General features: G+C 37.7%; 1 protein-coding gene across 11 annotated transcripts in view; it reads right to left on the reverse strand.

Moving 5' to 3' along the window:
- Window positions 1-27,682, reverse strand: part of HIVEP2 (HIVEP zinc finger 2) — a 238,237-nt gene that overhangs the window by 31,855 nt on the left and 178,700 nt on the right. For 10 of the 11 annotated variants that reach the window (XM_049902484.1, XM_049902432.1, XM_049902462.1 and 7 more), the window contains one exon: window positions 7,615-7,709. The exons of the other annotated variant lie outside the window; for it this stretch is intronic. The gene's annotated coding sequence lies outside the window, so the exon portion shown is untranslated. The remainder of the gene's footprint in view (window positions 1-7,614; window positions 7,710-27,682) is intronic. 11 annotated transcript variants of the gene reach the window in all.

Consider the following 27,682-nt stretch of genomic DNA (forward strand, 5'->3'; position numbering starts at 1 on the left):
TCAGACAGATTCAGCGATTATGATTTACAGCAATAAATTAAAGGGCATTACATCCCAAGTTAGACATATACAATTCTGATTCACTGAGAACATATCATAAAATTGATACAGCAAATAAAATCCAAACAAAAGGCAATAATACTTTGCTATTGAGCCCCGGTGGCACAGTGGTTAACAGTTCGGCTGCTGACCAAAAGGTCAGCAGCTGGAATTCGCCAGCTGCTCCTTGGAAACTCTATGGGGCAATTCTACTCTATCCTATAGGGTCACTATGACTTGGAATCGACTCGATGGCAATGGGTTTATTAGAGAATAGACCAGAAGTTGGAGAAAAGTAATTTACACAAAATTCATAAGCAGATATGTAAAGGTCAGAACAAAATTACCTATAACATCCAGTTAATTGTTGTTGGGTTTAACTTTTAGAAAGAGAGTTAATCAGAAAAGAAAAGAAAAAGTCATATGTACTATTAAGTAGCCCTAGCAGCACAATGGTTAAGTGCTTGGCTGCTAACCAAAGAGTTGGCAGTTGAAATCCACACAGGCTCTGCAGGAGAAAGACCCAGTGACCTTCTTCCTTAAAGATTACAGCCAAGAAGAGCCAATGGGGCGTTTCTACTCTGGCATATCGAGTCGCTATGAATCAGAACCAATTCAACGGCATTCAGAAGTAACAACTATTTTATTACAAAAATAAAAATCGGGTTTGCTAGGGTTAACATAGAATTATCTTGTATTCCAATCATACTTATTATCCAGAAGATTGGAAAATTCAAAACTTTGATCCCACTTTAAAAAAAAAAAAATTTAACTTATTTACATAAATAGCTTCTGACAGGAAAATGTCTTCCCTTTAAATTTTTAAGACAAGCCTCGCTAAGATGTTCTACCATTTTATCGTGAAGCTAGATGACATCCCACACCATGCTTCCTACTCCTGGGCCCTTCAGGAGGAGCTTCTCCTTGTGTGTGAGCTGGACGTTCCACCAGCCCAGGGATTTCACTGGGCCACGTTTCTCTGAACTGCAACGTTGAACTTTCACGTCAGCAAAAACCTTAAGAATATTACCAGGAAACTGGGGATCATCCCTGTGTCATATGAACCTTTTACATTAGATTTTAAATAGATCTGAAAATATATTATTCACTATAAAACTATCCTTGGGGAGTTACTACCCATAAAATCACTTTTCTTCTTGGAGTTTCTAAGATGTGGAAAAGGAGGGGAGAGAGAAGATAAATAACAGGTCCTTCTGGGAATTTACCAATCATATTCATGAACCGTTAAAAATATGGACTCTTCTCATTTGTCTGCTGTTGCTTCATCCTACAAACTGAGAAGATTCTGCAGCGTAAACTGTGTGTACCATGTCTTTCTCTTTAAAACCAAACAGGGTTTGGGAGGGTTTGCCACTCTCTTCAACTTATACTTGGGAAAAGAAGTTCATTTTAAACTTAATCCAGGTTTGATAATGACATTTGTCTTTTTTTGTTAGGTAATATTTTTACTCAGCCACTTTGCTCTTCCAGCAACAGCACACATTATTCAGCTTATGTTTTATTACTTAAAAACCAAAAATCAAACACATTGCCAATCGAGTTAATTCCAACTCACGATGACCCCCGTGTGTTACAGAGTAGAACTGTTCCATAGGGTTTTCTTGGCTGTAATATTTACAGAAGTCAATTGCCAGGTCTTTCTTCCACAGTGTCATAGGGTGGGTTCAAACTTCCAACCTTTAGGTTAGTGGTGGGCACAAACTATTCGCACCACCTAGTTTTATTACTTAAATGTAGGAAAATATGTATCAATGGTAAAACATTTTATATTATAGAAGGAAATCTACATTAAATGGATGATTGAGTCTAGGAAAATAACTTTCTTTGAACCCCATAATTTTATTACAAACCATCAAATATATGTATATACCTACAAATTCAGTTTAATTGTCTCAATACGGAGCTATAAAGATCCATACTGATGTGGCTAATTATTGCTATATTACTTCCCTGTGATCACGTGGATTCAACTCATTTTTCACATCATGCAATTGTACGTGAAAAATAAATTCCGCCGCGTTCTCAATCAATATGTTAAAAATGCAATATAAGAGCAATTCTCTTATAAAAAGAAAACAGCTAGCTATCATTTTATTCACTGAGATTTCTTTTTATGGTAACCAAACCCACGCAAAGTCATTTTTGGCACCCACTGCCAACAAAGGAGTGGCATTCCAAACACAGCTTCACACTTGCATTTAAATTTTCGCCTAATCCAGAGGATATGGGTTTTGAGTTTCCTGTGGATGGTGCTACAGCCCATCAAAGTTCTCTAGGCAATAAAGACAAGCAGTGTCTAGCAGGCCCTTCACATTTTTCAGAGGAGAGGTAACGCTGAAAAAGATACTACATTCTGTGTTGCTACTTCAGGAGTAATGGCACTAAAGGAACTGTAGCAGAAGAAAAGATACTTCACGGAAGAGTTGCCATTTCCCTAAAAGTATACCCTCTTCTTGGCCACTCTTCATAGTCCCACTCAAATAAATTTGGCACCCAGTTAAATAATTTCCTCAGACAGGCCCCGAAAGGAAAGGCCCAGAAACAGCCTCCTGTAGAGTCCTCACAGAGGTCTCTTCAGGATAACAGCTGGGTGGGATTGGCAGGAAGGTAGGCTTGCTCTGCAGATGAATAAAAGGCTACAGTATCCAGGGTTGTCAATCTGGGATCTTTTGCTTAGAAAAACACTACCTTAGAAAAAACTTTACCTCAGGAAATTAATCATTACTTGAGTGGTGGCAAAAGTCAAGTGTGCATTAAATAATAACATCCTAAATAATAATGCTATAAAATGAGAGCAACAAACACTCCTTCTCTACTTCAAAATTTTAATAATAAAACAGTTTAAAAAAATAAAATGATTTGGGGGGCTTTTTAAAAGAATTGGATACTATTACACTTCTAAACAAAATATATGCCTTCAGATAATAATTTCTGAACAAAATCTTAGAGGCAATTTCCATATATCTGTTTTTAAAATGCCCTAAATCAATTACTCATACTCATAGTGACCCTATAAGACAGAGTAGAACTACCCCATAGGGTTTCCTAGGCTGTAGTCTTTGTGGAAGCAGATCACCAGGTCTTTTCTCCCAAGAAGCCACTGCTGGATTCGAACCACTGACCTTTTGGTTAGTAGCAGAACACTTAACCATATAGGGTCACTATAAGTCAGAATCAATTCAATGGCAAACAACAACAACAACAAATCAATTACAAATTATTTTAAGAAATAGAGGAGCACCTCAGGAAACTGTTGCTTTAACACTGATTGCCCACCACTTACTGCCACTCCCTCCCCGCCATATCCACTTCCTCGCTCCCCCACTGCTCAGAGTGTGCATATGAGTACCGGATGGGGAAAAAAAGATCTTCCAAAAAATCCTAATCAGTGCCAGAGTCCAACTGAATACAGACTTATTTCCACAGGATGATTAAAAAAAGGTACCTTCCTGTGAGCCAAATTCATTATAAATGCCTCTTTTTATTGGTAAAAATCCTCATAACGACCTCAGTTCTCCCCAAAATGAGCAAGTTTACGATTTGAAGAGAATACTGTAGATTAAAAAAAAAAAAAAAAAAAAACTTGACAAGCAATTTAGAGAAGTTTTGAAGAAAAGTAAAACTGTTGATATGAACACACTCAAATTTGACCTACCTTAAAATAGAAATTGATATTTAAAACCTAAGGGAAAACTGAACTATCTTTTTCTATCTGGCTAAAATCAGGGCCAACTACTCATCTGTCAGCTTGTCATACTGTGGTGGATTGTGTGTCACTGTGATGCTGGAAGTTATGCCGCCCGTATTTCAAAAACCAGCAGGGTCACCCATGGTGGAAAGGTTTCAGTGGAGCTTCCAGACTAAGACCAATGAGGAAGAAGGACCTGGTGACCTACTTCTAAAAAAAATTGGTCAGTGAAAAATTTACGAATAGCATCAGAACACTGTCTGATATAGTACCAGGAGATGAACCCCTCAGGTTGGACCGTACTCAAAATATGACTGGGGAAGAGAGGCCTCCTCAAAGCAGAGTCGACCTTAATGATGTGGATGGGGTCAAGATTTCGGACCTTCATTTGCTGATGGGCACGACTCAAAATGAGAAAAAATAGCTGCAACCATTCATTAATAATTAGAAGGTGGAATGTATGAAGCATGAATATAGGAAAATTAGAAGTTGTCAAAAATGAAATGGAACGCTTGAAGATAGATGAGCTGAAATGGATTGCTATTGGCTATTTTGAATCTGACAATCATATGCTCTACTATGTCAGGAATGACAAATTGAAGAAGAATGGCGTGGCAATCGTTGTCAAAAAGAACATTTTAAGATCTATCCTCAAATGCAACACTGTCTGTGATAGGGTAATATCCACATGTGGTTGATAATGTAGAGGTCAACAAAAAAGAGAAAGACCTTCAACGAGATGGACTGTAACAGTGTTTGCACCAACAGGCTCAAACATAGCAATGATTGTAAGGCTGGCACAGGACTGGGCAGTGTTTCAGTCTGTTGTACCCAGGTACCTATGAATTGGAACTGACTCAATGGCACCTAACAACAACAAGGAATACCAGTTAATTCAACTATTATTCAAACTTACTCATCAACCACTAAGGCTAAAGATGAGGAAATTGATGTTTTTATCAACTTCTGCAGTTCAAAATTGATCAAACATGCGATCAAGATGCATTGATATTTACTGGTGATTGGAACGCGAAAGTTGGAAACATAGAAGGATTGGTAGTGGGAAATTACAGCCTTGGTGATAGAAATGATGCTAGAGATGACACGACAGAACTTTGCAAGACAAACAACCTATTCATTTCAAACAGCTCTCTTCAACAACATAAACGGCAACTACACATGCGGACCTTGACAGACGGAATACACAGGAATCAAATCGACTACATCGGGGGAAAGAGTCCATGAAAGCTCAGTATCATCAGTAAGAACACGGCAGGGGCCAACTGTGGAACAGACCACCAACTGTTCATATGCAAATTCAAGATGAAGCTAAAGGAAATTAAAACAAGTCCATGAGAGATGAAGTATGATCTTGAGTATATCTCACCTGAATTTAAAGACCATCTAAAGAACATATCTGATGCACGGAACACAAATGACCAAAAACCAAATGAGTTGTGGGATGACATCAAGGACATTACACATGAAGAAAGCAGGAGGTCAATAAAAAGACAGGAAAGAAAGAAAAGACCAAAATGGATGTCAGACAAGAATCTCTAAACTTGCTCTTGAAAGTCGAGTAGCCAGAGCTAAAGGAACAAATGATGAAGTAAAAGAGATGAACAGAAGATTTCACAGGTTGGCTCCAGAAGACAAAGTAAAGTATTATAATGAAATGTGCAAAGACCTGGAGTTAGAAAACCAAAAAGGAAGAACACACTCAGCATTTTTCAAGCTGAAAAAACTGAAGAAAAAATTTAAGCCTCGAGTTGCAATATTGACGGATTCTATGGGCAAGTCTTGAATGACATAGAATTCATCAAATCATCTGTAGAATTCATAGGGAACATCAAAAGAAGAGAGAAGGAATACACAGAGTCACTGTACCAAAAAGAATTGGTCAATGTTTAACCATTTCAAGAGATGGCATATGATCAAGAACCAATGGTACCGAAGGAAGAATTCCAAGCTGCACTGAAGGCGCTGGAGAAAAACAAGGCTCCAGGAATTGACAGAATACCAATTGAAATATTTCAACAAACAGATGCCAGCCTGGAATCCCTCCTGATCCATGCCAAGAAATTTGTAAGGCAGCTACCTGACCATCTGACTGGAAGAGAATCTATATTTGTGCCACTTCAAAAAAAAAAGGTGATCCAACAGAATGCACAAATTATGGAACAGTATCATTACTATTACATGCAAGTAAAATCTTCTAGAAGATAATTAAAAAATGGTTGCAGCACTACATTGACAGGGAACTGCTGGAAATTTAAGCCAGATTCAGAAGAGAATGTAGAACCAGGGATATCAATGCTGATGTCAGGTGGATCTTGGCTGAAAGCAGAGAATACCAGAAGGATGTTTTACATGTGTTTTACTGACTATGCTAAGGCATTCGACTGTGTGGATCATAAACTATGGATAACATTGAGAAGAATGGGTATTCCCAAACACTGAATTGTACTCTTGAGGAACCTGTACATAGACCAAAAGGCGGTCGTTTGAACAGAACAAGGGGATATGGTGTGGTTTAAAGTCAGGAAAGGTGTGTGTCAGTGTTGTATCCTTTCACCATACTTATTCAATCTGTACGATGAGCAAGTAATCCAAGAAGCTGGACTATATGAAGAAGAATATGGCATCAGGATTAGAGGAAGACTCATTAAAATCTGCAATATGCAGATAATACAACCTTGCTTGATGAAAGCAAAGAGGACTTGAAGCACCTACTGATGAATATCAAAGACCGCAGCCTTCAGTCTGGATTACAGCTCAACATAGAGAAAACAAATATTCTCATAACTGGACCAATAAGCAACATCATGATAAACGGCTAGAAGATTGAAATAGTCAAGGATTTCATTTTTCTTGGATCCACAACTGGTGCCCACAAAAGCAGCAGTCAAGAAATCAAACGATGTATTGCATTGGACAAATGTGCTGCAAAAGACTTCTTTAAAGTATTAAAAATCAAAGATGTCATTTTGAGGACTAAGGTGCACTGGACCAAAGCAAAGGTATTTTCAATCACCTCATATGCATGTGAAAGCTGGACAACGAATAAGAAAGACTGAAGAACTGATACATTTGAATTAAGGTGCTGGTGAACAATACTGCCAGAAGAATGAACAAATCTGTCTTGGATAAAATACAACCAGAATGCTCCTTAGAAGGGAGGATGGGGAGACTTCGCCTTAAATATCTGGACACGTTATCAAGAGGAACCACGCCCTAAAGAAGGACATCATGCTTGGTAAGGCAGATGGTCAGCGAAAAAGCGGAAGATCTTCAACAAGATGGATTGACACAGTGATTACAACAATGGGGTCAACATAGCAAGATTGCGACAACGGCACACAGGACTGGGCAGCACTCGTTCTGTTGCACATAGGATTGCTACGAGTCAGAACCGACTCAATGGCATTCATAACAACAACGACGAGAACATCATTGCCGATATTTGTATAGTTTGCATATTTAGTCAGAACATTTTTGAGTACAACATGCCACTTTTAATATTTTGCCACAATTTTTTTTAATAATCATCACTGTGATTTCACTTTTCTAATGTTTTCCCATTACACAGCAAAAGTTATTAGGATTTATTAAGTGGAATTTCATATTAAAATAAACTTGGTCATAAAGAATTGAGTGAGATCATAATTAAAAATTAGTCTTTCATGTAAATCAAAATAAAACGAAGCAAAACCTTCAGAACACTTTCCTCTCTAAATGTAATATACATTGTTTTTTGATGATTTGATGACAAAATCAATTTGCATATGGGTGCACTGTAGGCAAAAACTATATTTCAAGTTAAATGTGAAACTAAGAGAGCAAAAGAATAAGTTTTAGTTATTAACCTTTTATCCTCATATCAAAAATCTGCATCGCAACCGTCTTTGCTTTCCAAGATGCCAATTCTCCCCACAGGAACGCATGCACAACGTCTGGGAATCTAAAAATGAACAAGAAGGTTTAGAAGACGATGACACTCGTAACCAATTTAATAGTCATGCTTATTATTCACCCACAAAAACTGCTTTCCCTTAGGAAAGAAAATTTGGAACTGGAGCTCTCCAGATGCCTTTTTTTCCCCCAAGAAAAAAAATTTCCTTTTTTAAAAACATAGTTTAAATCTTTTGAGTAAATACTTGTATTAGCTGGGAATTGCCTGTAACAGCTAAAGTGAAGGCAATTATGAAAATAATGCGAGAGTTAAAACTTAATGTTTTAGAACTAGAAATTATGCCATTGGCGTCCATGATACAGTTCTGCCTTGGGGCTGAGATCCTACAAAATTTCTTTTGGTCCATCAGCAACTAAAGGCCACAGGATGAACTCTCAGACAATCTCTTAACAAGTTCTTTTCTCTAGTTAATTTATTTCAGTAATGCTATGTTCTGGGCTGCAAGTAATTTTTTAAATTGAAAACCAAAAACAGCCAAAGTAAAATACCGAGACTTCATCTCCAGTAAGAAGTAAAGAAAAGGACTTTCGAGTACTTAAGAAATGCACGGAAGAGCTGTCAAACTACTTACACCAAATAGATTACTTGACTAACCATCTTAAGATGGTTTATCTTCCAGTATAAACGGTCTGTAACAAATGATCATATTACTACACTGCCCATAGATGGTTACTGCATATTTGTCATTTAAAAAAACAAAAACGTTGCTCCTTCTTCCAGGTGAGTTATTACCAAAACGTTCGTAGAAAGGACTAAAAGCATGGGAGACATGACAGTTAAAGTATGCCTTTCTCTGGAACCACTTCAAGTGAGCATCAGAAATGCTTAAAAGAAGCAGGTTGCTTTAATTCTCCTCCTCTTTTCTGCACATCACTGTGGTAGCATTTCAGGACACCCTGTGCACTTTGAGACATGAATCATTCTAAGTAGGCCCACTCGGTTCCTCAAAAGACACAAAAGGTGCAAAAATAGCTTCTGCAATTGAAGTAAGAACCACGTCAGCAAACAGATGAATGTGGATGGTCAGATAAGATTCTGTTGCTGAAAAGGGCAAATTATTAAGCAAATGCTAGCTTTATTTTCTTTTTTAAACTGTGTTCTTGCCTCAAGTCAACCTTTTTCTTTTTTTGCCTTTCAAAATGACATCTAACAAGCTCTATTCTCAAAAATGAAAGCTTCATCAAAGCCAAATAGCATGAGTGATTAATCCTTTTGATACTAAATTTTTATTAAAAAAAATTGATGCTATGTATTTTCATGAATATGGCATGCTGATTCAAAAACTAATTTAGAATTTGTGATATGAATTATGAATTTTGAGATATATGATCTGATAATATAAGCCACCAATAAGTCTAGTGGCACAGTGGCACCAATGATCTATGGTATGACAATATACGAATAAGAACTAAATACACAGTTTATTGTGAGTGCCTTTTCATTAAGTTACAGGAGGAACCTCTGGTTTTCCAGATATGACACAGAAAAACCAAAATAAACCCATCAGGGCTCCCCAAGTATCACATAGGAAAGCCGAAATCACGCTTGCAACTCCTATCTCACAGAAATAAAGGAAATGAAGACAAAAGTTTACAAAACTAACACATCCAGGAAGCCCCACCTAATATAATGCTCAACCTACACAACTATGAGTTCCAACTCAGGTCAAAAGAGATCCACCTTGACACTAAATGCATTAGAACCGGAATAAGGTCTACCTATGAAGTTCAGAGGCATAAAAAGTGGCTGGTATGCTATTGGGGCCCTGGTGGCACGGTGGTTAAGAGCTGGGCTGCTCACCAAAAGGTCTGCAGTTCAAATCTACCAGCAGCTCCTTGGAAATCCTATGTGGCAATTCTACTCTGTCCTATAGGGTTGCTATGAGTTGGACTCGATGGCAATGGGTTTGGTTGTTTTTTTTGTGTACCATTACACCAATAGTAACAAAAGTTAAACACTGATGAAATAGTGATGGTGTCCTAAAAAATACCACATATGTTCTATGAAATCATTGACTAGACCTCTATTTTTTTAACACACAGACACACACACAGACACACACACAGCCTCTCACTCTCAAGTAAAAGTGCTTAAAAAAAAAAAAAAACCTGATTTGATACTAAGGTAAATTATGGTGTCCTCCCAGTAGAAAATAAGAGTTCATCATTGAGTTCTGTTTTGCACTCTGAGCAAAACTTACCCATGACATAAATGGGCCAAGATTCTACAGAGGTAGCTACTTATGGGGAATAATAACTTGCAGTACTCAGTGACTACCTGTGATTGACAACCCCACAGTCAGTGAACTAAGAGGCAAGAAAGTAAAAGGAGAGCTCAGTCCTTGGTTGGCCAGTACTGACATCCACTTCCTCTGGCTGTGTTGCAGCTGTGAGACAGGGAGCACCCATTCCCAAACCCAGATACCCTCATTCCTACCAACAGCTTCCCCAAGTAAAACAGAGTACTTGAGTAGCCCCAGATGAGCATGGTGGGTGCCATCTTCCCAGTTTTGGCTCTGCTGTTCCAATCTTACTTTAAGAAACTGTGGCTCTAGGAAATGGAGAACACTCGTCTCCTGACATGCACATGTATCTGAGATTTGGATTACAGGAACTCTCTCTTTTCACCCAGTGAGAGGTTTATAACTCATGGCCTCTTTAATGTTTGAGTTTTCCCTTCAAGAACAGAAAAGCAATGGTGATAATGTTATACTTACATTTTGTTTGCCAGAAACTTCCAGAGAATTTGTGTGATAAAGCAAAGATCCAGAAGACAGTAACATAAAAGATATGCCACAGACTTCATCAATTTTGCACAAATCATTCTGTTGCAAACTGGAATCAGTAATGGCCTCTACAAGGGAGGTAACTGTTGCTACTACTACAAGACAGATGGGGAGATAACCAACTTGGAAAATTATTTTTGCGATAATTTTAACTGTATTTTTGGGCCTCAGTTCCTCCATCAAAATAAAAGAAAAATATTCCTGCAAACAGCTGTAGAGAATGTAGTAGGACAACTCATGCTTATATTCCCTAAAAACCAATCCTTCACACAGAATACCATTTAAATAACAGAATAAAAGAAAAGTGTAGGAATTTTCATTTCTTTAAGTCTACTTTTAGGTTATTAAATTCATAAAAAAAAAATCACCAGGCAATAAATGCTTAATATTTCATAAAACTAACAAGTTTTCAGAAAATAGTGCCAACAGATCTTGTTAAATATCCCCAGGTCATTTAAAATTCATTCCTAATTATGAGGTGAAAATTATCTTCCCTTTTACTAACAAGGTACAGACATATTCTTCTGCCTGCCTCAGGTTCACGGGAGAGACCCTTGAATATATTTTCCAATCCTCTATCTCTTATTTGTAAAAAAAATACTTGGGAAGTTTAAGTATTACAGTTTTTATCCTCGTGGTTTCTCAGCCTTTCTACTCTTAAAAAAAATCACTGAATCCTTCATATTACATATTTATTCTTGAATGTTTACTGGTTATTATCATTATACTAAGCAAGGATAGGGTCAGGCGAATCATGATAGGTAGGTAGGTAGGTAGATGATAGATGATGATAGATAGATAAAGTTTTCAAATGTCCATTTTTTTTCCAGAAGAACTTTATTATTTCCATTCTCTATTCTTCCAAATAATTTTAAAACAAGTTACTCTCTCTTTGGAAACCCTGGTGGCATAGTGGTTAAGTACTACGGCTGCTAACCAAGAGGTCAGCAGTTTGAATCCACCAGGTGCTCCTTGGAAACTCTATGGGGCAGTTCTACTCTGTCCTACAGGGTCACTATGAGTCAGAATCGACTCGAGGGCAGTAGGTTTGGTTTTTGGTTTTTACTCTCTTTTTAAATATGACTCTTGGATGAATCTTGTAAGAGGTTAAAGTTTCACTGGCACATCTCTCATACAAAGATAAGTACCTCCCCTCACCCTTGTCTTTTCTGAGGTTACACAAATGCAGGCTAGATAATAATTTTAGTAAAAGAGCTTACATAATAAACCATTAATAATTTAGAAGAGAGTTGTCACAGTTAAAAACAGTAATTACTTGCATTAAATCTAGGGATGATTGCTAAAGAGGACCTGGAAACAAGATATGCTACCTATATTTCTCAGTTAAAAAGGGTATCTAAGAATGACATATTGAAAAGAACAAACACTACTTTTCATACATTAGAGAAAATACCTTTAGTTTATAGTAGGAGGTCCAAAGAGATTCAAAAGCAGTGACTACAGAAGAGAGAAGGGTACTGAAAGAGAAATGGGTGTTTGAGATACACTTCATCAATTCCACAAGTTTTATGTAGAGGGGCATGTTTTCTCCTTTATAAAACAAAACAAAAGGCTCTAGAATTGCCAATCATTCTACCTTGTAGTGTTTAGAATGATGGGGTAGGAGGAGGTTGGGAAGTGGTAGTGAAGGCAGACACAGGTTGGAATGATACATGAACATAAACATACATAACCACTTTTATAAGTATGATGACTATAAACTTGGATCTTTAGGAACAGTTTCAATATGAAGGGAAGGGTTGGAGTTGGGGTTTGGAATGTGAAGAAGAAGAAGAAAAAAGGTTACAGAGATATGAGTAGGAAAGGGAAAAATGGTAATTTTGAAACATAAAGCAATTCATTCCTGGGAAACCAATGTAGAAAGAAGGCTTTGGAAAGTCAAGAAGATGCAAGAGAAGCAAGAGAAGAGGGACTCCAATGGAGTATTCAGAAGAGGAGGCTGGGGCAAACAGCATCGAAATTAGCCTACTTGACAATTTCTCTTAGGGTCTGGTTCTAAAATCTGTCTGAGCGGTCAGTGCTGGTACACAGAAAAGATATGAAATGAAACACTGGGTAAATTAAAACTATTTTACAAAGCAGGCTCATGAGAATTAGTGATTGGAACTTAACCCTATGTAATTAGGATTTCTGACTATTTTATGACACTTTTGGACATTTATTAAATGCTTACTACCGGCCAGAAAATGGGCTAAGCTTACAAAGTACAAAAGAGGAAAAGGCAGGCACTCTAGTCAAAGAACTCAGAGCCCAGGAGGGAGATAACTGTGAACAAACGAGTTCAACAAATTATTTTAGGTGCTTGAATATAAATATAAACACAGTATAGGGGGACCACAAAAGAAGGGATGGTCAATTCTATCAGAGACTTAGGAAATGCTTTATAAAGGCAATGATATTGAGCTATATTTTTAATGAAAACCTGGTGGCACATTGATTAAGAACTTGGCTGCTAACCGAAAGGTTGAAGGTTAGAATGCACCAGACACACCTCTGGAGAAAGATGTGGCAGCTTGCTTCCAGAAAGATTACAGCCTTGGAAACGCCACGGGGCAGTTCTACTCTGTCCAACAGGGTCTCTATGAGTCAAAATCGACTTGATGGCAACAGGTTTTTGGTTTATGTGTGCTAATATATGAATACGGCATTTTCAATGTTAAGATTTAGAAATAAGTACATTTGTCAGATGAAGTAAAAATACAAGACTATCATTCCAGTTTCTCTATAGTTTAATATACTTCAGTGTGGTGAAATGTTAGTTCATGGGGATGCTTAGGGGATAAGGTGTTCTAGTTATACAACCTTATGGTTAGGTAAAGATCACAGAGAAACTTATTTTTGTTTTAACATCTGCTAATGATTATTTCCAAAAGTGCATTAGCCTTCTCCTTGAGTTAATTACAGTACACAGAACACAATTTAATCTTTCTTTGATGATTCAGGATCATATAGTGCCCTGCAGCCATCATCCCGCATCTCAGCTATGATCGTCTGGTGTTGGCAATGCTAACTTTTCCCCACATGTGGCCTTAAATACATATCATCATTCAGCTGATCATGTTTTCTAAGACCAGAATTGTAACTGAGGTTTGTTTTCCTGGCCCCAGATTTGACATCAAATAAATCATGTATCTAATATGTTTTAAGAGCAAATATAAACTATAAACTTCTATCACCATTTAATTTTTGAGATTATCCTAAATTATAGATGCATTTTTAGTAACGTGAAAGAATTTAAAAGTAACTGAATTCCTCAGCCAGCTAACAGATAAAAAAAAGAGAGAATGAAAGAAAAAGAGAGAGAGAAAGAAAGAAACAGTGAAAAAAACAACAAAAAACTGACAACCAGAGAAGTCAAAAGGCTTGCTTAAAGACCCACAGCTAACTCTGATGGGTCTGAGCTTTGGTTTAAGTCTTTAAACTTTTAAGTCAATTATTTTCCAGTATCCATATCACTTCCTCTTATTGGAAGTTTATTAATCTGACCCTATAGCAGAAACTGGAGCCCTGGTGGCCCAGTGGTTAAGAGCTTGGCTGCTCACCAAAAGGTCGGCAGTTCAAATCCACAAGCCGTTCCTTGGAAACCCTATGGGCCCGCTCTACTCTGTGTATAGGATCACTATGAGTCAGAACTGACTTGACGGCACCTAACAACAACAGTAACAACATAGTAGAAACAGACTGAATGAGTAAAAGAATGAAAAATGAAATACAAATGATATTGATCATTGAATGAACAAAGACGTTTATGGCTTTGAAGTTACTCAAAGAAACCGAAAATGGCAAACAACTAAAAACCAATGCTCCATTGAACTGACTGTCCATTTTCATAGAAAAATGCAGATAAATTCAATGAAAAAATCACTTCTTCCAAAATGAATAAGTGGTAGCAAAATTAGGTGTCATAATATCAGTTTTTACAAGCAGTGCATTGTTTAGTGTCCAAAACAAAAATAATTACTTCACAATCCTTTTTCTGCATAAGCTATTTTCCTTCATCAAGCTTCTTATGCTCTTATAGCGAAACACTTATTAAAATAATACGTTTAGCAGAATCATGACCTCACCTTCCTAAAAGAAAGGATAACTCTTTCACTAGCAGTCACTGGAGGTGAGCTGGTGGTTCAGAATACCAAATTTTCACAAAAAAATAGGATAATCCCACCACCACAGGTACTACTGGTCCTGCAGAATGGTGTATGCCTGCATTGTTTTTGCAAAAGGCCGGGCCAATTAGATGTTTCCTATAAATAACATCATTTTTCTTTTCATTTGTGATTCATCTTCTCATTTTCCTTCCCCTGTTTTCTGTCCCTGAATGTTTTTATTTGGTAGGTAGTACAGAAACAATAAATTGCTTGGGAATGCTACATTAAAAAAAAATAGTATCTTAGATCTTGAAGGAAGGCTAGCTAGGATTTGGCAGGTAGAGATGCAAAGGAAAGGCATTTAATGTGAATATTATCACTGTACAATAAAGAAATGAAAGGAATGTTGGAGAAACAGTTGGTGTGACTGGAACATTGGGTATATTGAGATAATAGAAGTTGGGGTTTGGAGGGAAAGGTTGTGGCAGATGACAAAGGGACTTTATTTGGTAGGCAGTGGGAGCCATGGGAGGCTCTAAGAAGATGATTGCCACAATCATAGAGATATTTTAGAAAGTTCAAACTGATATCCCATCTCTTTCCATCTTTTTTGGACAGACGTCTGCAAATATGTAGACTGAAAAAGAATCCAGATTGAAGGGAAGTTTGTTTTAAGACAAAGGGTATATAAAGCTAAGGAGAAAAAGATACAAGAGATAAGATAATTAACAGAATAAACTCTTGGGAATGTGAAAAAGAAAAGAGACCTCAAAGTATAGATAAAAGGATTAGTTTCAGAAGAAAGAAAATAAACTCTTCTGTTCTAGACTGGAAGGAAGGAGGAAATAATGAAGCAAGATAGCTGTTTAGATAAAGAGAAGAGAAACTGAGGGGCTCCATTATGATGCTTTTATCTTCTCAGGAAAGTGGTGGGGGGGGCTAGGTCATCTCTGGGAGTGAGAGAGAGAGTTGGTTGGAGGTTTAAACAGCCATTTGCCAGGGGGCCTTCAACAGTCTTAGGAAGAAGACTATCTCTTAAGGTTGTTGTTGTTGCTGTTAGGTACCATGGACTTGTTTCCAACTTACAGTGACTCTAAGTACAACACAACACTTCCTGGTACTGCACCATCCTCACAATCGTTTCTATGTTTGAACCCATTGTTCCAGCCACTGTGTCAATGCATCTCATTGAGGGTCTTCCTCTTTTCGCTGACCCTCTACTTTACCGAGCATGATGCCCTTCTCCACGGATTGGTTCCTCCTGGTAACATGTCCAAATGGCATGAGACAAAGTCTCACTATCCTCGCTTCTGAGGAGCACTCTGACTGTACTTCTTCCAAAACAGATTTGTTCATTCTTCTGTTAGTCTACTCAATATTCTTCACCAACATTATAATTCAAAGGCTTCAATTCTTTTTTGGTCTTCCTTATTCATTGTCAAGCTTTCATATGCATATGAGGCAATTGTAAACACCATGACTTGTGTCAGGTGCACCTTAGTCCTCAAAGTGACATCTTTTTTTTTTTTTTTTTTAACACTTAAAAAGGTCTTTTGCAGCAGATTTACCCAATGCAATACATCCTTTGATTTCTTGACTGTTGTTTCCATGGACGTTGATTGTAGATCCAAAAAAATTAAATCCTTGACAGCTTCAATATTTTCTCCATTTATCATTATGTTGTTTATCGGTCCAGTTGTGAGGGTTTTTATTTTCTTTATGTTGAGGTGTAATCCATCAGTAAGCACATCAGAATGTATGGTAAATTAATAAGTATTTCCAAGTAATTTGATAATACACTATATCCAAAAAATTATCTTTTACTTTTCAAAAACCTCTAAAGATGAACTGTAAGCCAGTATGTATAAATAGTAGATTTAAGGCATATTTTTAAAACTTTATATACAGTAATTTGACTGTTTCTTTAAAAGTGAAGCAGAGAACATCTCCTTTATACTGTAAATGTAAAAAATGGCCTATTTTGATTTTAGAAATATTATTGAGTTTTAACCTAAACCCGATCCACCACTGAGTCAAATCTGACCCATAGCAACCCTGTAAGACGGAGTAGAATTGCCTGGTTGGTTTTCCAAGGCTGTAAATCTTTATGGAAGCAGACTGCCACATTTTTTTCCTGCGGAGCGCTGGTGGGTTTGAACCGCCAACCTTTCAGTAAGCAGTAGAGCATCTGACCACAGCGCCACCAGAGCTCCTTTACGGAGTTATAGAAGTACAAATTATTAGTTAATATATAGAATATTGATTCATTCCATTATCAAATTAATTACATATAGTCAACCGTATATGAAATACATTTAAAGTCAAAAGCCATTTGAATATCCCACAAGACCTAGGGCAGTGGCTCGTAAAGTCGGCACTCTAGTAGAGATTTGTGGGTTGAATGGATGGATGAATAAATAATAAATAAATATGAGGAAATTAATAAATGAACTATGAATGAGCATAAATAAACCTGTGTGTGTGTGTGTCCAGCACCTGAAGAAGAAAGTGTTCTTGTTTGAGGAATGGCAAACAGCATCACAAGCCCTCAGACAAGGAAGGTGGAAGGCATCTTAGCAACACCACCTCCAGACACAACAATTGAGGAAACTGACGCCCAGTGAGACGGTGTGATTGACCTAATTTGATTTCTGGGAAGTTGAGCATCCCAAAATTTCAAAAGAGGATTAGTATTAGAATTTCTGGCACTCTTCCAGCCATAAGACATAAGAACAAATTATCTTCGAAATGTTAAGAGGTACAGAAAGTAGATAAATTGTGCTGGAAATTTAGATTTAAAAAGGTGGCAGAAATGCATATTTTACCAAATCATATGTGTAAAAATCCAAACATTTTACCCGTTGTCAAGTATCTATCTCATCTCAGTAACTAAACTGAATGGTTAAGATTTAGGCTTACATCTCTACTCAAGATATAGACAAGAAATGTTAATTTATCTTGGTCTCTCCAATTTCTCACTTTTCTCTTGCTACTTCTTTATTTATTGGAGTGGTTATTAAAATTGCTAGAGAGCTGCGAAGTTTGATGCTGGCTCTATGTATACTTATACCAAATATCTAAATGTGAAAAATCATTGAAAACTGGGGGTGGGGAGGAAGGCAGCTCCTGAACTTGAATTTGAAGCATCTGAAGACAACACAGCCAAAACCTTCTGCCTCTGCCCCGAGTGATGATCAACGGCCAAGCAAGAGATGTGACATGCCATTTCCTCACAACTGATAATTTATCACATTTTTCAAAAGTGAATAAGATTATTGGAATGAGAGAGAAAAGGTGCTATGAGAAGAATTCTGGATTTTGATCCAGGAAATCCATACTCTGTGCTAGTACTAATTCTTGGTAGCTGTGTAATCTTGGACAATTTATTTAATCTCTCTGATCCTTCTTTTTAACTCATCAAATGCAAACAGCAATCCCTCCCACTCGTGGTGTTGTAACCAAGGATGCCCAGCATAACACCAGTAAAAGAGGTGCCATTGAGTTGATTCTGACTCATGGCGACCCCACGTATGTCACAGTAGAACTGTGCCCCATAGGGTTTTCAGTGGCTGATTTTTCAGAAGTAGATCAGACCTTTCTGTCCAGTCATCACTGGCTGGACCCGAACCGCTAACCTTTCTGTTAGCAGCTAAGTATGTTAACCATTTGTACCACCCAGGGACTCCATCTGGCAAGTAAGTACCCAATAAGCTGATTTTTTAAAGGTGACGGGGCCAAGGCAATAATTAAAAATATCCACTCTCATCATTCTATACAACTACCTAAAGCAGAATATCACAAATAGCCATCTGTACTTACATTGTTTAGGCAATTAGAAAATATTTTTTCTTGGTCTGAATATTCATTTTTTATGGTGTTATTAGTGATTGAGGTGACTTTTTTCAGCATTTTAATCAATAATTTATCAAGAGAAATTAATAATGATTCTAGGCCACTTCCCCCACCCAATTCAATGATTACCCAAATATGCATTCCTTGCTACTACGAGCAAGATTAGGTGTCTATTCTGGTTTATTTAGCAATGAAAAATGAGCTGTGTGGTTCCTAGGCTTCTAATGATTTAAAATGAAGAGACATGGGAGAAATTTATATTGTTTCAGTGTCAGGAAGAATTAGTTTTACTGAAAACTGACTTCACAAACACTACATTTGGGGCCTGTTCTATGTCCCTCTTTAGGCTGGCTGATAGAAAGCTAAAAATCTAAATTTGTGGCCTTCCTCTACTGAAGTATCTAGGTTTTCTTGGCATGTATTTTGGTCACTAACATCACTGCTAGCTTCAAGTACTATTTTTACTTTTGTTTCCTATTGTCTCGTATTCACACTTACCAACACACACACACACAATAATGGGGACTATTGCAAAACATACAATGAATATAGCTAGGGACTGGCATAGTGGTTAAGAGCTATGGCTGCTAACCAAAAGGTCAGCAGTTCGAATCCACCAGGCACTCCTTGGAAACCCTACAGGGCAGCTGTACTCTGTCCTATAGGGTCGCTATGAGTTGGAATGGACTCGACGGCAACTGGTTTGGTTTGGCTAGAAGAATTGAATCTATTTTGTACATTTCAATAGCGTTTGAGCAGTCCAACTGTGAAAAACGAAGTGGTTCCAGGTATATAAAAGTACTGTGGAAACTCCCTGAATGTTTGTCTTTTCCTTCAGCCTTCAACTGTATTGATTCCCTGAAAAGAAATGATTTCATAAATACAACAGAAAAGGGATATATAACACAATTCAGTGGAAATACTAATAATCTTCTCTGTCTCTAAGGGACTGTAAATGAATAATATGGAAATAATATGGTCAAATTATATTATCTTTGAGACATGGTCAAATTTCCAGCGACTGTCAAAGCTCCGCAGCAGACGTGGTAAACACATCTGACATCCTCTTGGACACACCTAACTTCAATTGGCAGATCTCACACACAAATCCCGGGGAGTGAATTCAAGAGGCTGGATGGATGTTTTGTATTTTTTGAACATCCATGGGGTATAAAATCAGATTTAGAAATGTGGACTTTAACAAATTTTGAACCCATTTGATCTGAAGGCATTTCAAGTCTCAAACCACACTCTTCTTTTGAAGTGTGACATAAGCATTAACCATCCCGTTGTGGTGTGCCATTGAGTCAGTTCTGACTCATAGAGACCCTATATAACAGAGTAGAATAGATGGGGTTTCCCAAGCTGTAATCTTTACGGGAGCAGATCACTAGTCTCTCCTGCAGAGCAGCTGGTATGTTTGAACCATTGACCTTTCAGTTAGCAGCCGAGTGCTTAACCATCGTGCCATCAGGGCTCCTTTCAACTATCCTGTTTTATTAAAATTATTAAATTATTAAAAATTACATTACATGTTATTAAAGTTTTAAACAATGAATTAAAGGGCCTGAAAACTATTTTTCCTGTCATTTCAATTAAATGACTATATGTGATTTAGTTTGATCTTTGTTTTTTTAAACAAAATCCAAATACCAGAGAATGTGTTTAGAATTTTGCAGTTTGGATTTCAGTCAACATTAACCATTATTCAAAATGGGCATACTGGCTTTATTCTTAAACTCTTCATAGCCATGTAGGTAATTTGGAAAACACAATTTAAACAATGCAAGCAGAAATAATTCACCCTGAAAAAAATTATAATAAATCAGAGAAATAATGTTTTCGTTTCAGTTTTCAAAATGGCTTGCCAAAATCTTCAGGCCCACGAATGGTCTCAATTCACACACTGTCCAGTAATTCCACATTTACTGATGTTTTTGGGTTCTCACTTCCATCTCTCATATGTCACCAAAAGGAAAAGATTTTGCTTTAAAAAATCATATTAAGAATTCTTCCTTAGTACAGATTCTCATGAAAACAAACAAAAGTGGAGAAAAATAAGCAAAAACAAATAAGCAAACAAAGACACAAAGAGGATTACAAAATTAAATATGGTATCATTTTGCCTAATTTCTATCAGGCTTGCTTTGGTTTTATTGAGGGCCTTTGACAGGGTGCCAGAATTAATTTTATTGCAGCATCTGCTCTATGGTTTTTAATGGGTGTACACGACTTGAACTAGTAGATTATATTTCTTTTAATTAGCAACTAGCAAAAGAAAGCGTTATAATAATGTCTTGTATATGTACATTATTTTATTTTTCAAAGGATGTAATTTCAGCCTCATAATGTCCCTCTAACATAAGAAGAGTAAGCATTATTAGAAATGAGGAAACTTGGGCTCAGAGAGGTTAAGCAATTACTCAAAGATCACACAGTGAGAAGCCCCCGTCCTCCTCCTTCTCAGTGCAAAGCTATTTCCATGGAACCACATGGATCCTGTAAGCCAGTGCTAAGAGAGCCTGTATGCAACTCGTGTTTGGGAGAGAGAGAGGTTTAAAATGCCCTCTGCTATGGACTGACCTTGGGTGAGTTACTTGCTTTCTCTGAGCTTGGATTTCCTTATGTGTAAAATGGGAATGATAAACGTGCTGGCCCACTTCTACGCAGCTTAATTAGCGAGTGGAAAATCGAGATGACAATCTGTCTATTTTAAACTGCCAAATAGTAGAAATTGTTTTTGTTGATATGAATGGAGAGTTTTGCTTTACCCTTATGTTGCTGAAGAATCTAAAACAGAAGACATTAAAAGGCCTGAGTCCTAACACGTCCTACTTCACTGAGGTCCCAGAGCAAGTACTACCAACATAGTAACCAGTTAGAAAGCTTTTACACAATAGATCACTGTGACTTCTTCAGGATTTATCAAGGCCAGCCTAAATCTTCTGTTCACATCTGTCAACAAACTTTTATTAATTGTATTCACTAAATAGAAATCATTTTAGTATTCACCCATCTGTGAGTTTCCATTGAAGTAGGGACATACAAAGGCTGGGAAGGACCAGGCATGTGAGTTCTACTCTTCCTCTGTTGCAGGTGGAGTTCCTAGATGGCACAAATAGTTGAGCACACGATAACCAAAAGGTTGGTGGTTCAAATCCACCCAGGGGCTCCTCAGAAGAAAGGTCTGGCAATCTACTTATGAAAGGACACAGCCACTGAAAATCCTAAGGAGCACAGTTCTACTCTGAAACACATGGGTCACCATGAATCTGAATCAACTTAACGGTAACTGGCTCTTGTGCAGGCATGCAACATCCCCAACCTAGAAGCTAAAAAAGGACTTGTTTTATCTTTGCCTGGCACGTTCTACATTAGAAATTCACCTTTAGTAAATAAAAGGAAAGATATGCAAAAAAAAAAACCCACCAAGATAACTAGTTTTCTTAACTTGGGGGGCGGGGGGGAGGAATTAATGATACACTGGAAAACACCTTTAAATATTCACATCTACTCAGTGACTCCTTGTCCACGAAAGTGACAGGACTCTGCCACTGAAGATAACACGGATAGCACAGCACATTCGCTCTTAACGTTTCTGCATTTGGAACATGGCTCTTTTGATATTACATCTAACCAGGTCCTTTCCCTTCAAACTTGATAACAATAAACACATTGTTCCAAAACTGGAGCTAAGTGAATAGAATGAAAGAAATAGTATAATAAACAAGCCTGTGGGAAACCTTATTTAATTACCTACTATCATGACTTGTGGAAATCCTGGTGGTGTAGTGGTTAAGTGCTACTGCTGCTAACCAAAGGGCTGGCAGTTTAAATCCACCAGGCGCTCCCTGGAAACTCTGTGGGACAGTTCTACTCTGTCCTATAGGGTTACTATGTGTTGGAATCGACTCCACGGTAGTGGGTTTGATTTCTTTTTACCATGACTTGTTTCATAAAATAGATCTTCCTTTCTGTTCTCCTGATGGAGAAAGGGAGACAGAAGGTAGGACTCCTAGGGCATAAATAAGCAAGAGAGAGAAACAAAAAAACCCGACAACATGGACATAGAACTCAGAACCTAAACATATGAGCACAACATATGGAAAACATACTTAAATAGTACCTCTTTACCAAGGAGGGTTTTACTATAATTGGAGGGTTTTCATGTTACTGTCAGCTTATTTTCTCTGGCAACTAGCATTATTTGGTTTAATTTCTATGAATACAAACTGAGGTTAGATTGTAAAATAGTTACCCTTGAAAGTTCTGGAAGGGAAATTTTATTTTTAAGTGTTAATTAAACTTAATCTACACAAGCGAAGTCCAAACTGAACTAAAATATTTTGTTCTAAATTGTTTCACAGCCCTTTTCTACATGGAACAAAGGAAATACTTGTAACTCATCAAATGGAATGAATCTGAAATACTTTCCTCAAGGAGACAGTAATTCGAATTTTAAACTAATAGGAAAACAAATTATTTAGTGAATGAAGACAACGGCACCCAAAATTATAAACACAGAGTTATTCTTCTTGAAAAACAGCTTTTCCCATGTATGCATATGTGCTTGGTGTGCTCAAGGAGTGCGTACCCACGTCTAGAAAATCCTTCCCTTTGTCGCTCATGGTAATTTATGTCAAGGCAAAGCATTAAAAAGAATTCTGAATTGGGCTTCTGGGTAACAGTGGCTAGTGCCTGTCCCACGTGAAGGAAGAAGCGATTAGAAATTCTCTCTTCCTTTGATTTATGTGGTAGGGAGAGGAGGTCAGGAGTCTTTCCTAGCACTGTTACCACCACGCAGGGAGCTAGCCTGAGGACAAATCTGCTACACAGAGAGGACAGAATCAAAAGAACCCTAACAAAAGAAACCAGATCCTGAGGACATCACAAGTCTCTGGATCAGGCCATGCCTGAAAGCACACTACCCTTGGACTGTTGAGAATTGTAAGCCAATAATTTTCCCATTTTTTGCTTTATATAGTTTGGGTCAGGCTCTCTGATCCTTGGAATCAAAGGCATCATACAAATGCTATGATTAAAATACTTTTGTTCAAATTGATTTGATTATTATTCTTCACGTCCTAGCTCTACCTGCACACCACCAGGAAGGCATGACTCCAAGGAATAACAAGGTTGTACAGTCTTTTACCCAGGTGGCATTTATCTGCCTATCCTGCTCTCTCAAAATGAGAAGCAATTCTGCTGCTGACTGCTTAAGGTCAAGGGTAACCAAATGATAACAGTATCAGAGTGATGAAGTACGTGGACTATGGAGTTAAGACAGAACTGGGTCTTAATTCTAACACATCATTCACTAGCTGAGAGAAAAAAGACTTTGGTTAAATTCCTAACTCTCCAAACTTCTGCTTCTTCAAAATAAAACTTGGATAATAATATTTATGCTAAGATGATGTTGCAATTATTAAATGAGATTAAAAAAATTACAACAACAACAAAAAAGTTGTCGTCATGTGTGTCAGAATAGAACTGTACTCCGTAGGGTTTTCAATAGCTGGTTTTTTACAAGTAGATCACCAGGCCTTTCTTCCAAGGCACCTCTCAGTGGGCTTGAAGCTCCAACCTTTCGGTTAGAAGCTGAATGCATTAACGATTTGCACTACCCACCTCTTATTAAATGAGATGTTGTTGTTGTTGTTAGGTGCGATGCAGTCAGTTCTGACTCATAGCGACCCTATGTACAAGAGAAGGAAACACTGCCCTTTTCTGCACCATCCTCATAATCATTGCCATGTTTGAGCCCGTTGTTGCAGCCATTGTGACAACCCATCTCACTGAGGTCCTCCTCTTTTTCACTGACCCTCTACTTTATCAAGTATGATGTCCTTCTCCAGGGACTGGTCCCTCCTGATAACACGTCCAAAGTATGTGAGACAAAGTCTCACCATCCTCGCTTCTAGGGAGCATTCTCGTTGTACTTCTTCCAAGACAGATTTGGTTGTTCTTCTGGCAGTCCATGGTATATTCAATATTCTTTACCAATACCATAACTCAAAGTTGTCAATTCTTCTTCAGCCTTCCTTATGCATTGCCCAGCTTCTGCATACACACAAGGAGATTGAAAACACCATGGGTTGGGTCTGGCCCACCTTAGTCCTCAGAGTGACATCTTTGCTTTTGAACACTTTAAAACGGTCTTCTGCAGCAGATTTGCCCAGTGCAACATATCATTTGATTTCCTGACTGCTGCTTCCATGGGTGTTGATTGTGGATCCAAGTAAAATAAAATCCTTGACAACTTTAATCCCTTCTCTGTTTATCATGATGTTGTTTATTGGTCCAGTTGGGAGGAATACATGTAAATCACTCAGGACAATGTAAATACTCAAAAAGCTTTGGCCATTGCTATATTTCCAGCAGCTGCAAACATTATATTTGCAAAAATGGGTACTTGACTTTTATTATTTGAGCTATAAGAGGAGCAAGTGTACCATATTAACTGAAAATGGTTATTTGATTTCGCATGTGTGCAAGCACTTGTGAATATGTGTGTTTTTGTCTATAGATTTTGTCTCTTAGCATGGGTATAACTTAAAGCATGAACATATCAAAAAGGCAAGCTTTACTGTATTTCATAAAGTAGAAGTTATTAAATAGTATATCAATGTTGTAAGAGTATCTCTAGTGTTTTACACATGAAAAGTAACTTATTTCTTGGCTTACTAGCGGAAAAGTGTCACTTGGGTCATTGGTGTAGCCCAGGGAGAGCCCAGCACTGTCCATGGTACCATCTAAGTATCTGAGAACAAATGTGAGTGGGAATCCTGTTAGCTTCAGGAAGATGAGCAGTTCTACTCCACACACAAGGGGTTATCATGAGTCAGAATCGACTTGACAGCAATGGAGTTTTGTTGTTGTTGTTGCTTTAAATTTCAGGGACAGCCATTTCTTGTAAGGGGCTAAAACACGGAGAAAAAGGGAAGAGAATATCAAGAATCGTCCTTTCTTCCTGGAGCTGGCGCCCTGAATTCAGACTTCTAGCTTACTAGGCTGTGAGAGAATAATCTCTGTTAAAGCCAAAAAACAAAAAAAGGGTAGCTCTTTCTCGGAAGAATTTGATATTCATACCGCTATTCATTGTTTCCTCTGATCGTATAGAAAAATGACTAAAAATTAGTGAATTCTGGTCACTGATGGACAGCTTCAAAATCAACAAACTATTATAAAAATTAGCATTCATGGAAACATCCCCCCCTCAACATTATTAAAGTCCCAGGCATCAGAGTCTGTTAACTACTATAATGCAACCTGAAACTGTAATTAAAGTTCAAAGTTGTACCGCAGCAAACTCATGACATCAGAAATCAGGGAAATCTCTGGACCAAGATACAGCCAGTGGGCAAACACAGACCCTTTGCAGGGCTAGCAACGAATGATATAGCAACACAAACCCTATGACAGTGACTTAGCATCATTAATTAGTTTGAAATTCAGCATACTCACTTGTGACTAGAGATACACATATCATTTAATGTCAACGAATAACAGATTCTCTTCAAATCAGGGTCAAATTGCTAAAGTCTAGTTTTCCCCAGTATTTTGAAAATCTTTTTTTTTTGCCTGTGAACTTTCCAAGAAATTAGATAAAGCAGCAACTATTTTCCTTTACATCAGATTTTGTGTCTGGGTTGCAGCAGGACTTGGTGGCAGCAAAAAACACTATAAAAGCCTGCATTTGATAGGTGCAAAAAAAAAAAATCTGAGAAATGATTTATATTAAACCAAGAGAGTGTCAACACACTCAGTTTCTGAACTGTCTATTACTGCAATTTTCAGGTACTTTTCTACATTCAATTAACATCTGTGATAGGAGAGTAGTCATTATTAACACTTATTAAGCCCCTCTACATCTACTATGCTAAGTGCAGAATTCAAGTTTAATAAGGTGGGATTCTAACTGCCAGATGGCACCTTCACTTGATTTATGCATCTCTATAAAGTCTTTTTTTATAAAGTCTGATTCCTTTCTAAGCTAATCACCTCAAATTTTTAAGAAGCATGTTAATCTATGATGCTTCATTTTTAAGTGTATCCAAAATGCTGAGAAACAAGAAATGCATGACTGATCATAATGAGTCAATTTATGTACAAAAATTTACTAAAAGAATACATTTCTCTTCAAAACGATAAGAATATATTTAATGAGAAAGATTTAAGTTTGTTGGGAGACAGTTATTAAAAACCGGAAGATAAAATCTTACAAACGGCTTCCTTTTGATATTCTGAAGGAGGAATGGTGAAGCAGAAGAAAAGGGAAGGCTGTGGGAGACTAAGGAGGAGGAAGAGGAAGTCCCCAAGATACATGGGAAATATTTATGTCCATGCAATTAATTCAAAGAACGGTTCTTTTTTTAAAACCGGAAATACCCTTCTGCTATGGTGTTGGGTGTTTCCTCTGTGGGCTAACTACAGGCCATCCAACAGCACAGGAAAGTGCTGGGCTATCCCAAAGAACAGTGTTAGAGCCATCATATTTTGCCTTTGGCTGGGATGATAATGGCATTGCTTGACTAAGGCTAGTTACACAGTGACAATGATGCAGTCTCGTTTATATTTCAAGCAGACTATCTGAGGAATCCCCTCACTCATTGCATGGGGAACACTAAGGGTGCAGAGTCTGCACAGGGGAAAGACAGCCAGGATAGTGCATGCAGCAGCTCAACTCATCCCTTCCATACTGTTTTTAATCTGCCTGGAGATCAAAAAAGAGAAGGCTTTTCCCAGGGTCTTACCCAGTTGTTGCTGTTATTAGGTGCTGTTGAGTTGGTTCCGACTCATAGCAACCCTATTTACAACAGAACAAAACACTATCCAGTCCTGTGCCACCCTCACAATCGTTATGCTTGAGCCCATTGTTGAGCCACTGTGTCAATCCATCTTCTTTGAGGGCCTTCTTCTTTTTCACTGACCCTGTACTTTACCAAGCATGATGTCCTTCTCCAGGGACTGATCATTCCTGATAACAAGTCTAACGTATGTGAGATGAAGTCTCACTATCCTTGCTTCCAAGGAGCTTTCTGGCTGTGCTTCTTCCAAGACAGATTTGTTCACTATTCTGGCAGTCCATGGTATATTTAATATTCTTTGCCGACACCATAATTCAAAACTGTCAATTCTTCATCAGTCTTCCTTATTCATTGTTCAGCTTTCACATGCATATGAGGGGACTGAAAAAATCATGGCTTGGGTCAGGC

This window comes from Elephas maximus, chromosome 1 (assembly GCF_024166365.1).
Source record: "Elephas maximus indicus isolate mEleMax1 chromosome 1, mEleMax1 primary haplotype, whole genome shotgun sequence".
In the NCBI taxonomy this organism is placed as follows: domain Eukaryota; kingdom Metazoa; phylum Chordata; class Mammalia; order Proboscidea; family Elephantidae; genus Elephas; species Elephas maximus.